The 9,218-nt window shown below is 45.0% G+C and overlaps 1 long non-coding RNA gene across 8 annotated transcripts; it reads right to left on the minus strand.

Moving 5' to 3' along the window:
- Positions 1-920: 920 nt before the first annotated feature.
- Positions 921-8,905, minus strand: LOC136297791 (uncharacterized). 8 transcript variants are annotated; one of them, XR_010723219.1, is made up of 7 exons: positions 8,312-8,675; positions 6,391-6,575; positions 5,947-6,215; positions 5,269-5,431; positions 3,044-3,141; positions 2,351-2,426; positions 921-1,698 (listed from the first exon to the last, which is right to left on the minus strand). It is a non-coding gene; the product is annotated as an uncharacterized lncRNA (long non-coding RNA). The 8 variants fall into 8 exon arrangements; XR_010723221.1 differs by lacking the exon at positions 921-1,698 and adding an exon at positions 8,700-8,905 and having other exon boundaries at positions 1,995-2,426; positions 8,312-8,338; XR_010723225.1 differs by lacking the exons at positions 921-1,698; positions 6,391-6,575 and adding an exon at positions 8,700-8,905 and having other exon boundaries at positions 1,995-2,426; positions 8,312-8,338.
- Positions 8,906-9,218: the final 313 nt, after the last annotated feature.

Here is a 9,218-nt window from a genome sequence, read left to right on the forward strand (position 1 = left end):
ACTGTGCATCTCTCCTTTCTTCAGTTGTTTTGTTGTAGCCATGACTTTGCTTCCTGAAATAAACATCCTGCAAGTTACTAACCTGTCTTCCACCATCTGAAGGCAGATTTTTCATCTAGACCTTCTGAGGATGTCTAAAAGGAGTTCCAAAACTCCATGTGCTGGGGAGACGGTGGCCCTTTGCATGTCACAGAATTTTTGGGAGCAACACTAACTCATTCACACCTTGGTCAAATTAGCATTGACTAAGGAGGTGACAGAAACAAAAGACTTTCTCTTACAGCTATAATTCAAACTCTGACACTCACTGATTTGGATAAAAAGCTTTGTTTTTGTAGTAAATGCTCTCCTGTAGGAACCCATTTTTCAACAAGGTAAATACTGATTTACAGCTCTAAATTCAGTCCATGGTCTGAGATTAAAGCAAATAACTTCTGCACCACTAATTTGATTTCATCTGTCATGAGTACAGACCCCTCTTAAGCCCTTGTTGTGATTCCTCTCAGGTTCTATCTCACAATGCCTGCCAGTAAAGCCAACATGGTGGGGTTTTGAATACCACATTTTTATGCAGAACATAGATTAGGACTGTACAGTGAGATATATTGATGCTACTGTATAATAATATTTGATCTGTGTGAATGTTTTTGTTCTTTTCATGGTGCATGTGTTGTGTGAACTGGAACAGAGCCTAGCAGCAAGAACCTGACATGCAGTCCTGTCCCACACAGCCAGAAACCACAGCCAGGGGGAAAATTGTGTTCTTTGCACCCAGCAAAGTCAGGCTGCAAGAGGGAACACACATTGGGTCCTAACTCAGCTGGCCCCAGTGGAGGAATGGAGAACTGGAGAACATTAAAGGGTGTTTGCCTCTTGTTAGCAAACCCTCACTGCACACCTGCCTCCGTTCTTACCCACAGTCTGCTCTGGTTGTGTTGGGACAGGAGGTTTTTCACACAATTAGTTAATGCAGAAGGAGAAGAGGATCCCTACTGATAATTTGAGTGCAGGTACAATAAGGTTAACAGTGTGGGACAGATGGGGTGGAAAGGCAGGTATGATTACTTTCCATTAGCCAAGCATACCTCTTCCCCGACTTGAGTGGCTATTGCATGGCTCCTGCCAGATCCAAGGAAAACACATCTGTCCTCTTGGTCCAGGCAGTTTGTAATGTGCTTTGGGATTTTCTGAGGTGAGAAGAGTGTTTGTCATTGCTGTTCAGCTGAGAAGTGTTTTAGGAAACAATCACCATCTGCCTACTGCCTGAAGAGTGAGAAAACCAGTAAGTTCTGGTAAGGTAATGACCACAATTTCAGGTCACAGGTTTTCAATCAAACCTTGATTGAGACCAGGAAACCATGAGGGACCATTTAACATGGCAGTAACTCCAATTACAGCATCTTCAATATCCAACTGAAGCCAATGGCTCTTCTATTTCCCTCCTGTAGCAGCATCATCACCAAGATGATCTCTGCTCTCTCAGCTCTCCTGCAGTGAGGGTCCTTTGTCCTCAGTGATTCATGGATGGGAGAGTGTTCTGTGGGACAGAAGTTTTGCTCCTGTGATTTATCCATCCTAGACCACTGCCAATTGCTGCAGTCTCAAGGCTCCTTCTGCAGGGACAAAGGACTCAGCCTTTGGTCTCTCAAATGCATTTGCTCACTGGAACTGGGTTATTATCCCATAAAACCTTTCATCCTGTTAATGAAGAGAGCATGAAGCATGTCAAATAGACAGCAATTGATATAAGCTGAATGCTGCAGCCTGGCCTGATAGGGAACGTTCCAGCCTACTTTATTTTCAGAATTATCATCCTAAAAAATATTTATGGATGGGTGGATTTTCCTACTCTTTCTAAGGCTGAGAAGTAGGTGGCCGGTACAATCCTACCCATTTGTTTTCAAACAGTTATTCATCTTGGATGGCTTTCTCAAAGGGATATAGAAACATCCTTTGCTCAGGAAGGCAGAGAAAGCCAAGAAAACAACAGCGTGTTTGTTTTTGCCTGGCTCATTTATTGCTTACAGTTTGTCTGTGCATTTAGGAAGACAAGGTGAATTTAAATGCAAAGCAGCAGAGAAATCCACTGAGAGGAAGATAAAAGAGTCTGAAGCCATTACAAACAAGTGCAATAATTGATGGTAGGAATCTGAAAAGAAAGTGCATATGAGACTAAATGACATCTTGTCTTATCTTTGGAAGTCATTTTCAATTGGCAGCACTTGAGTATGGCTGGGATAGGGTACAGCCATGCAGCCTCTGCTTATCAGGAGAGAAGAATGCCAGAGGCTCAGCACTGAGGACTCAGGGCAGCCCCAGCTAGCCCAGTGCTTGCTGCTCTGCTTCTAACCTCAGAGAGCTGCTCTGTGCAGAAAGCCTCGGGTCTTCTCTGAGTGGTGCGTGCTCATCTGAACTTCTTCCATGTGCTGAAAAACAAAAGAAATAGTTCTTGACAGGGGGATGAGAAAAGCCAAATGGTTCTCTAAGTCTCTAATTTAGAGCCCTATGCCAGCACCGAGTGCCCTCTCCAGCACTCTGACCACTCACTCTTCAGCAGTAGCTCCTTACACATTGCAGGGAAGTTATTCCTACAAGCCTGACTATGGGAACAGATCAATGCACTGGGGGTGTTAAAATGGGTGTCGTTACTGTGCTTTACTAGTGCAGAAGGTCTGGTCCTCAGACCTGAGCTCTTTAGGTGCTTCAAAGTTAATACCACTGATTTCACTGTGGTGGAAAAGTACAACAGCAACAGTATTAGAACTATTCCAAGTGACCAAGAACTGTTGTTTATTGCCAAACTTTCTGATGCATGTCATGAAACTCAAGTGGAGAAATGCTTTCTCAGATGATCCTTCACTTGTTGCTGCTAATTTTCAATATTAAGAATCATCTTGGCCATTGTTAATAATGTTGAATGATGTGCTGTTCCATCCAATGGGATAAGATACGAGAGATTCAATGACTTGGAGTGAGCTAAAAAGTGAAGGGGAAGAGCTGAACCAACCAGAACTTTACAAATTCACTTTATGATAATGAATACCTGCTCCCTTCCTTCTCAGAGGAATCCAGTCCATTTTTCCATCCTCAGGGGCAAAGAGAAGGCCAGTCCCAGAGACTGTTAGTGTGGATTGGCTGAAACTGCAAAGAGAGAAAAAACGTCCACGTGAGAGCAAGATCAGCTCCCATTCTGCATCTTAATGGTAGTGGAAAACGACCAGCAATTCTGCAGCAGATTACAGGGTCACATCTCTCATTACCATGGGGTATGCAGAAGGCAGAGTACCAAACTACAGGTACCACAGCCCTGTCTGCTTCTCAAAATGCCTCTCCTTTCATTGCCTTCCCCCCCCCCCCCCTTTTTTTTAATAGCAATGGAATATGCTGAACTGCAAATGCTGTTACTTGCTGTATTTTTCCTCATCCCTAGAGTTATATATTCATTTCCATCTTGTAAAAATAACCTGTTTACTCCATTTCTAAGTCCTGCATGAGATGGTTCTCATTTTCCCTATTCCCTGTGGTTTTATCACAACTGCCTGCCCACCTATGTGCATTGTCTCAGCTGCAGAGTTTTCCTTCTCCGCAAAGCTGCCAAGCAGTTCTCTCCAGCAGCAGAGAAATGATGGTCAGTGCAGAAGTCTCTCTGTGCTGAATTAATTGCAAGGCTCCCTACCAATTCCAGGGAAAGCAGTACAGTGTCCTAACTTATCCTGGGTGATTTGGGAGCTCATTCATTTCTCTGGTTGTCTCCAGCCAGTGGAAATAGATGATTGTGTGCTCTGTGCGCCCACCTCCAAACACCTTCTGCAGCTCACCCCACCCTGGTCCCTTCAGGCTGTGCCAGCCCAGCCCAGGTGCTGAGGGGCTGCAGCCCCCACTAGGGACCAGCAGAGTTCCAGCAGCAACCAGGATGGTCACCAGTGCCAGGGGATGGGCAAACAACGCTCTTGTACCAAAGCTGACCAAGGATGGATGGCCAGAAAAATGCACTTTCCACTCAAAAGTGTTCTGAAGCCCGGGGGTATGTCATTAAGGGGTGCTGGGAATATTTATAGGATGGTCAAGCATGTCTCAGCCCCGTGATGGCCGTAAGTCTTGGAGCTGGAGGGTGAGCTGGCTGCCCCCTCTTGGCAAGCAACCTGCTTTTCCACAGCTGTACAATCCTTTGGTTTCCAAAAATAAATTGTAATTTTATTACTGACTGCCTTATCATTGCTTTATTATTTTCCATTCAGAGCCTGCAAAATTGAATTACTGAGCATCCCCTAAATCTACCACTCCTCACATAGCTCTGGTCTCTTCTGAGCTCAACCAGAACCATCAGCTCTCAGGCAGGCATGTGCAGATGGGTCCCTGGAGCATCTGTAGGACACATTTATGAGTAATCACCTATCATCTAGAATGTTACAGAGCAGCAGCTTAAGTGTGACCTGCCTTCTGCATTTATATCCAAGTCAAGACTAAGAAACATCTCTAGCAGATGGGAAAACTCTCCAGCCTCTCAAAGCTTCTCCAAGATGGATTATGTACTATTTAGCACCTCTCAGAGCAATGAGAGCCAATCCAACACAGTTTCTCCTACGTCTGCTTATTCTGTCTTCTTTATTCCACAAGAAACCCAATCGGGGTTCATCAAAACACTGAACGAGAAACTAGCCAGCATAAGGGATTTATTTTTTGTGACCTATTTTGTGACCTATTTTTCATTTGTAGGCTGCTAGGAAGTTGCATGCTTGGCTTTGACACCCTGTGTGTGACACACGCAGAAATGTTTCCTGACCAGTTTATGACCGAACCTTTCAGTCCCTGGGCTGTCTAATGCTGTGTTCACTCTGATTATTTTTGTTGATTATTGCTGTCCTCAGTGCAGGACTGTCCCACACAAGGCAGACAAGTGGCACGGCCTCTCTCTGACCTGCAGGACAGTGTTGGGAAGGTGACAGTCCTAGGACCTGTTGAGACCCTCTCCATGAACCTCACCAGGAGCTTCACACACATCTCAACAAATTTACTCTCCCATCTCTAATACTCTTTTTTATGCCACTCTGGCAGAGAGTGAGAATACAAGCTAGCTGTGTTTGGCTTTGGCTGGTTTTGCAGATTCAATCTGGATGCTGATCTGAAATGTCTTTTAGTGTGTAAAGCATAGCTGCTGTGAGTAGAGGAAGTTATGTAACCGAGGGAGTTTATGGTGTTCCAAGGGACTCCTCTGGACAGAAAAGGTGTTTTGTGGCTCCTGTGGCACGACATGCACATAGCTCATACCTGTGGCTTCACTCTGGGCTGGCTTCAACCCACACCTACACTTCTTCTTTGTTGTTAGCTTCTTCCAGCTGCAAAGAAGTCATCCAGATGGAAATCACTTGTTTGGCTCTCTGTGAACAAAACCAAATCCTTTTGGGGAGTTTCCATCCAGCAATCTAGAAGCCTGGCAAAGATTTGGAAGTACAGAGGAATTTCTTGAATTGCAACTTTTTAACTACTTTTTCCAAAACTCAGGGGTTGAATTTGGCCTGAGCTTTAGAAAATATCCAGGCTAAAACTTGTTATGTGCAAACTGTTTCACTTTCCTTTAAACCAAGATGAAAACAAGAAGGAAAAGCTGACATTTCAGTTCTACAAACAGTTCAGTGTTGGCTCAGTGGCTCTACTCCAAGACCTCTGTTGCCTCTCCCCTTTCTGCCTGGAGTGCCTTGAGACAACACATTCAGAGATCTTGGGGAAATTCATGAAGAAGAAGTACTAGGGAAATCTTATCTCATAATTTTGGTTTGGTTTTCTTCCTTTAAATTAACCAAACGGTCAAAACAAGCCACGCACATATTTGCAACAGCAAAGTTAAACACATTTTAGAGATGGTGGTATTCATGGGAAGCAAAATTATAGGAAATACATGAAGTCTCTCCAACTAACCCCTATTTTATAACTCCTATTTTAACTAACCCTTATTTTGTCCCTCATGTCATGAAGTCATTGTGTCTTTAGAATTTCCCAAATGAATCCAGAGCCTTGCAGTGGGTTTGACACTATTTTCACCACGGTCAAAGTGAAAGCTCCCGTTGTCAGCAGCAAAACCCTGGAGGGAACGTGCCAGCCAGGAGAGATTAAATGTTCTTTGTATTGTACAACAAAAAGCGTTGTAAGGTTGATTACAATAAAAGCTTTCCAAAGTAGCAGCGCTGGGTTCCTTCTCCTTTCTTCCTCCCTTTAAGCTGTTATAAAAAGAAATAACATTTCAACAAAGTGAATGGTTATTCAGTGCTCAGGGTAAAATGTACATTCCTTTTTCAGGGACAGAGAGTGACCACTGCAGCCCCTGGGGCTGAGTCGTGGGGATGGGCCTCTGGCAGAAGGCTGTGCTGCTGCCTTGAAAATGGGAAAAATTACCTTTAACAAACCCTGATGTTGTTTTGAGGTTGGACAGGTTTATGTCAAACTTCCATGTCTCTCCAGAAGGCAGTTTCCTTAATGTCACAGCAATCTGATAGGGGTGACACGACTTCTGAAGAGTGTCTATTTATTTGTGGCTTTTATTCAATTTTTTGTTAAATGCCTAGTTTAAAGGCAGAACACTGAGAAAGAAACAGAAATAATCCCAAATATACTCATTGCAAATTGAAAATCATTCAGACACCTCCAAGCAGCTAGAATTAGTCAAAGCCCTGCTGAGATCTTGTCAATCCTGCCCTGTCCTGTCGCTGAGCAAGTGACTGGGGAGGCTGGAAAAGCTGGTGCGTCTATAAATACAGCCAGAGCTCCTGCATGTGGACAGCAGTTCTCCAGGGAATGATGTTCTCCCCATGGGAGACAGGAGCACAGGAACAATAGCTCCCTCCACAGAAAGCCCTTCTGGATATAGCCCTTGACAAAGGTAAGGGGCTGCTATAAAAGGCCCAGCTGTTAAACATCCCAGAGCTCACTGAAAGCAGTGTTACACAGAGCTCTCTCACAGAGAGAAACCTACTCACAGATTTCCTGGCCTCTGGACACAGTCTGCACCCAAACACCAAGCCAATTTGGCTTGGGAGTTCAGTAGTCTTTCATGGGAGAAGAGAGGGGCAGCACAAGACAGAAATTTGAAAGAGTTAAATGGAGTGGTTGTAGGTTAAATCTTTAAAGATTTTCAGAAAATCAATTGCAACTGTGCCTGGAACTGGTCATTCTGTAATTATGTTTTCACAAATGTATCCTATAGCCATATTTGCAGCTAAAATCTCATCTATCTAAAGGAAACACTACACTGCAATTTGGAACAGAAGCCCCTCAGTGTGCCACATTTCCCTGCAGGCTCTGAGACAAATCATGGCAAGTGGCAAGGGCTGTGCAGTGGGAGAAAGCTCACAACATGGAACCAGAGCTTTCCAGCAATGCTGGCAGAAGAGAGCTACTCAGAAAAGCAATAATCGGTTCCTTCCAAAAATCCACATACTGATACCATGTCCTTTGGATTCAGCAGAAACAGCACAAGAAAAATAAATACATATTAAAATAGACCAAAGATTTGCTCAGGAGAGGTGGTGAGGCCCTCCCCTGTGGTGCTGATGGCACTCACACATGCCCAGACTGTGATTCAGGGGGGGAACAGAGCAGGGACTCACTGGAGGAAGGCCAGCCAGCCTGCACCAGTGCAAGCACAGGAGAGAGGACTGCCAATCTTCCAGCCAGCCTGCAGCCTCCACTTGCTCCCTCTCCATTACATGCCAAGTGCCCACACACTCCAAAGGTTGACAAGCAGAGTTTTAAAAAAAATCCTCCTTGGTCTTCATGTGTTAGAGCTAAATCCACTTCACTTAAGCTACAATTTTCTGTTTTCTTCACTGCAACCTTGCTTGGACACAGGTCCTCCCTCCACACACTCCCCACACTGGTTTTGGGCTGGTTCTTCAGATGGGAGTAGAGCTGAACCAGGCCACAGGTTAAAGACAGGCAGCTCAGAGTGACCACTACTTTTGGCCACTTATTGTTCACTCAGAGGAACTCAGCTCACACACACAGGAACACTCTGTGACCTGCCACAGCCTTCAAAGCAGAACCTTGCCAAAATCACCCTCCAGCAGAGAGCCAGCAGGACAACACAAACTTGTAATTCAAAGCTTTACCGTGAAGTGTTTTAAAAGCACAACAGGGATCCCATCCCCGACCCACCCCCCAGGGAATCAGGCACTCTGCACCATCCAGAAAAACCTGCAGAACCACGTTGCTGGTACACTTTGCTGCATTGAAAGAGAATTGCAAATGTTGTTATTTGCTCCGCGGGAATATCAAAAAAGAAACACAGCCAGAGCCTGAGTGAGAAGCAGATACATACCTTGGCAGGTGTCCAGCAGGGGTGCAGCTTGGATTAATTCACAGGGAGGCAAGGATAGAAAAGTTCAAACACAAATTCTTTTTCCCAATTATTCATAAAGCATTAAAGTGATATTCAAGGGGAAAAAAACCAAAACACTCTCTTCTGCAAGCACAGTTCCCCCTGGCATGGCTGGCACCACATAACCCCTAAAGCAGGAATACTGAGTCTGCTGCCTCTGCCAAGCCCACACAGCAGCTCCCAGAAGCACAAAGAGAGTAATTAGCAGCAAACAATGACAACGTGAAGGCAACAGGTCAGAAACAAACGCTCCAGAGAGGACCTAGAAGCTGTTTTAGGCTGGTTTGCCTCCCCCAGCCCTCCCAGCCAGGCTGGGGAGTGCTCACACCTGGGCACATGGCAACGAGCTCAGCTTCCATCCACCATCCTTCCTTAAACACAGACAGAACCTCAAACAATAACAGCTTCCTACCACCTCTCAGAAAAACCCTTTCTGAGACCACTACAACACTGACTGCCCTGACTGCCTTCCTCATAAGCCCCACATGAGCTCAGTCCTGCTCGTGTTGCCCTTTCCTTCAGGGTCTGCCCCCACCTCACCTGGGACACACATCACCACAGCCAGGTTCTGCTTGATAAATTCGTGGCTCTAGAGGGTAATTTTTACCTCCCTGATCATAAGGTGGTGCCACCTGAGCTGATGATCAAACCTGAGGTGCTCTTAGTGAAGGAAATATTTGTGTATTGGAGCTCCAGTTTAGGGGGTGGCAATAATGATGTAGGGTAACAAGAAAAGAAAAAAAAAATCTACAGGCAGCTGCAAATGGCGGTGGGCTCACTGAAAACTTAAAAATCTGAGGAGTAGATTTTTCCCTAGTAGGAATAAGAAGGGAGTGAACAGCCTGTC

The sequence above is a fragment of the Chamaea fasciata genome, unplaced genomic scaffold (assembly GCF_029207755.1).
Source record: "Chamaea fasciata isolate MVZ Bird 193981 ecotype frontalis unplaced genomic scaffold, bChaFas1.0.hap1 SCAF_16, whole genome shotgun sequence".
NCBI classification, from domain to species: domain Eukaryota; kingdom Metazoa; phylum Chordata; class Aves; order Passeriformes; family Sylviidae; genus Chamaea; species Chamaea fasciata.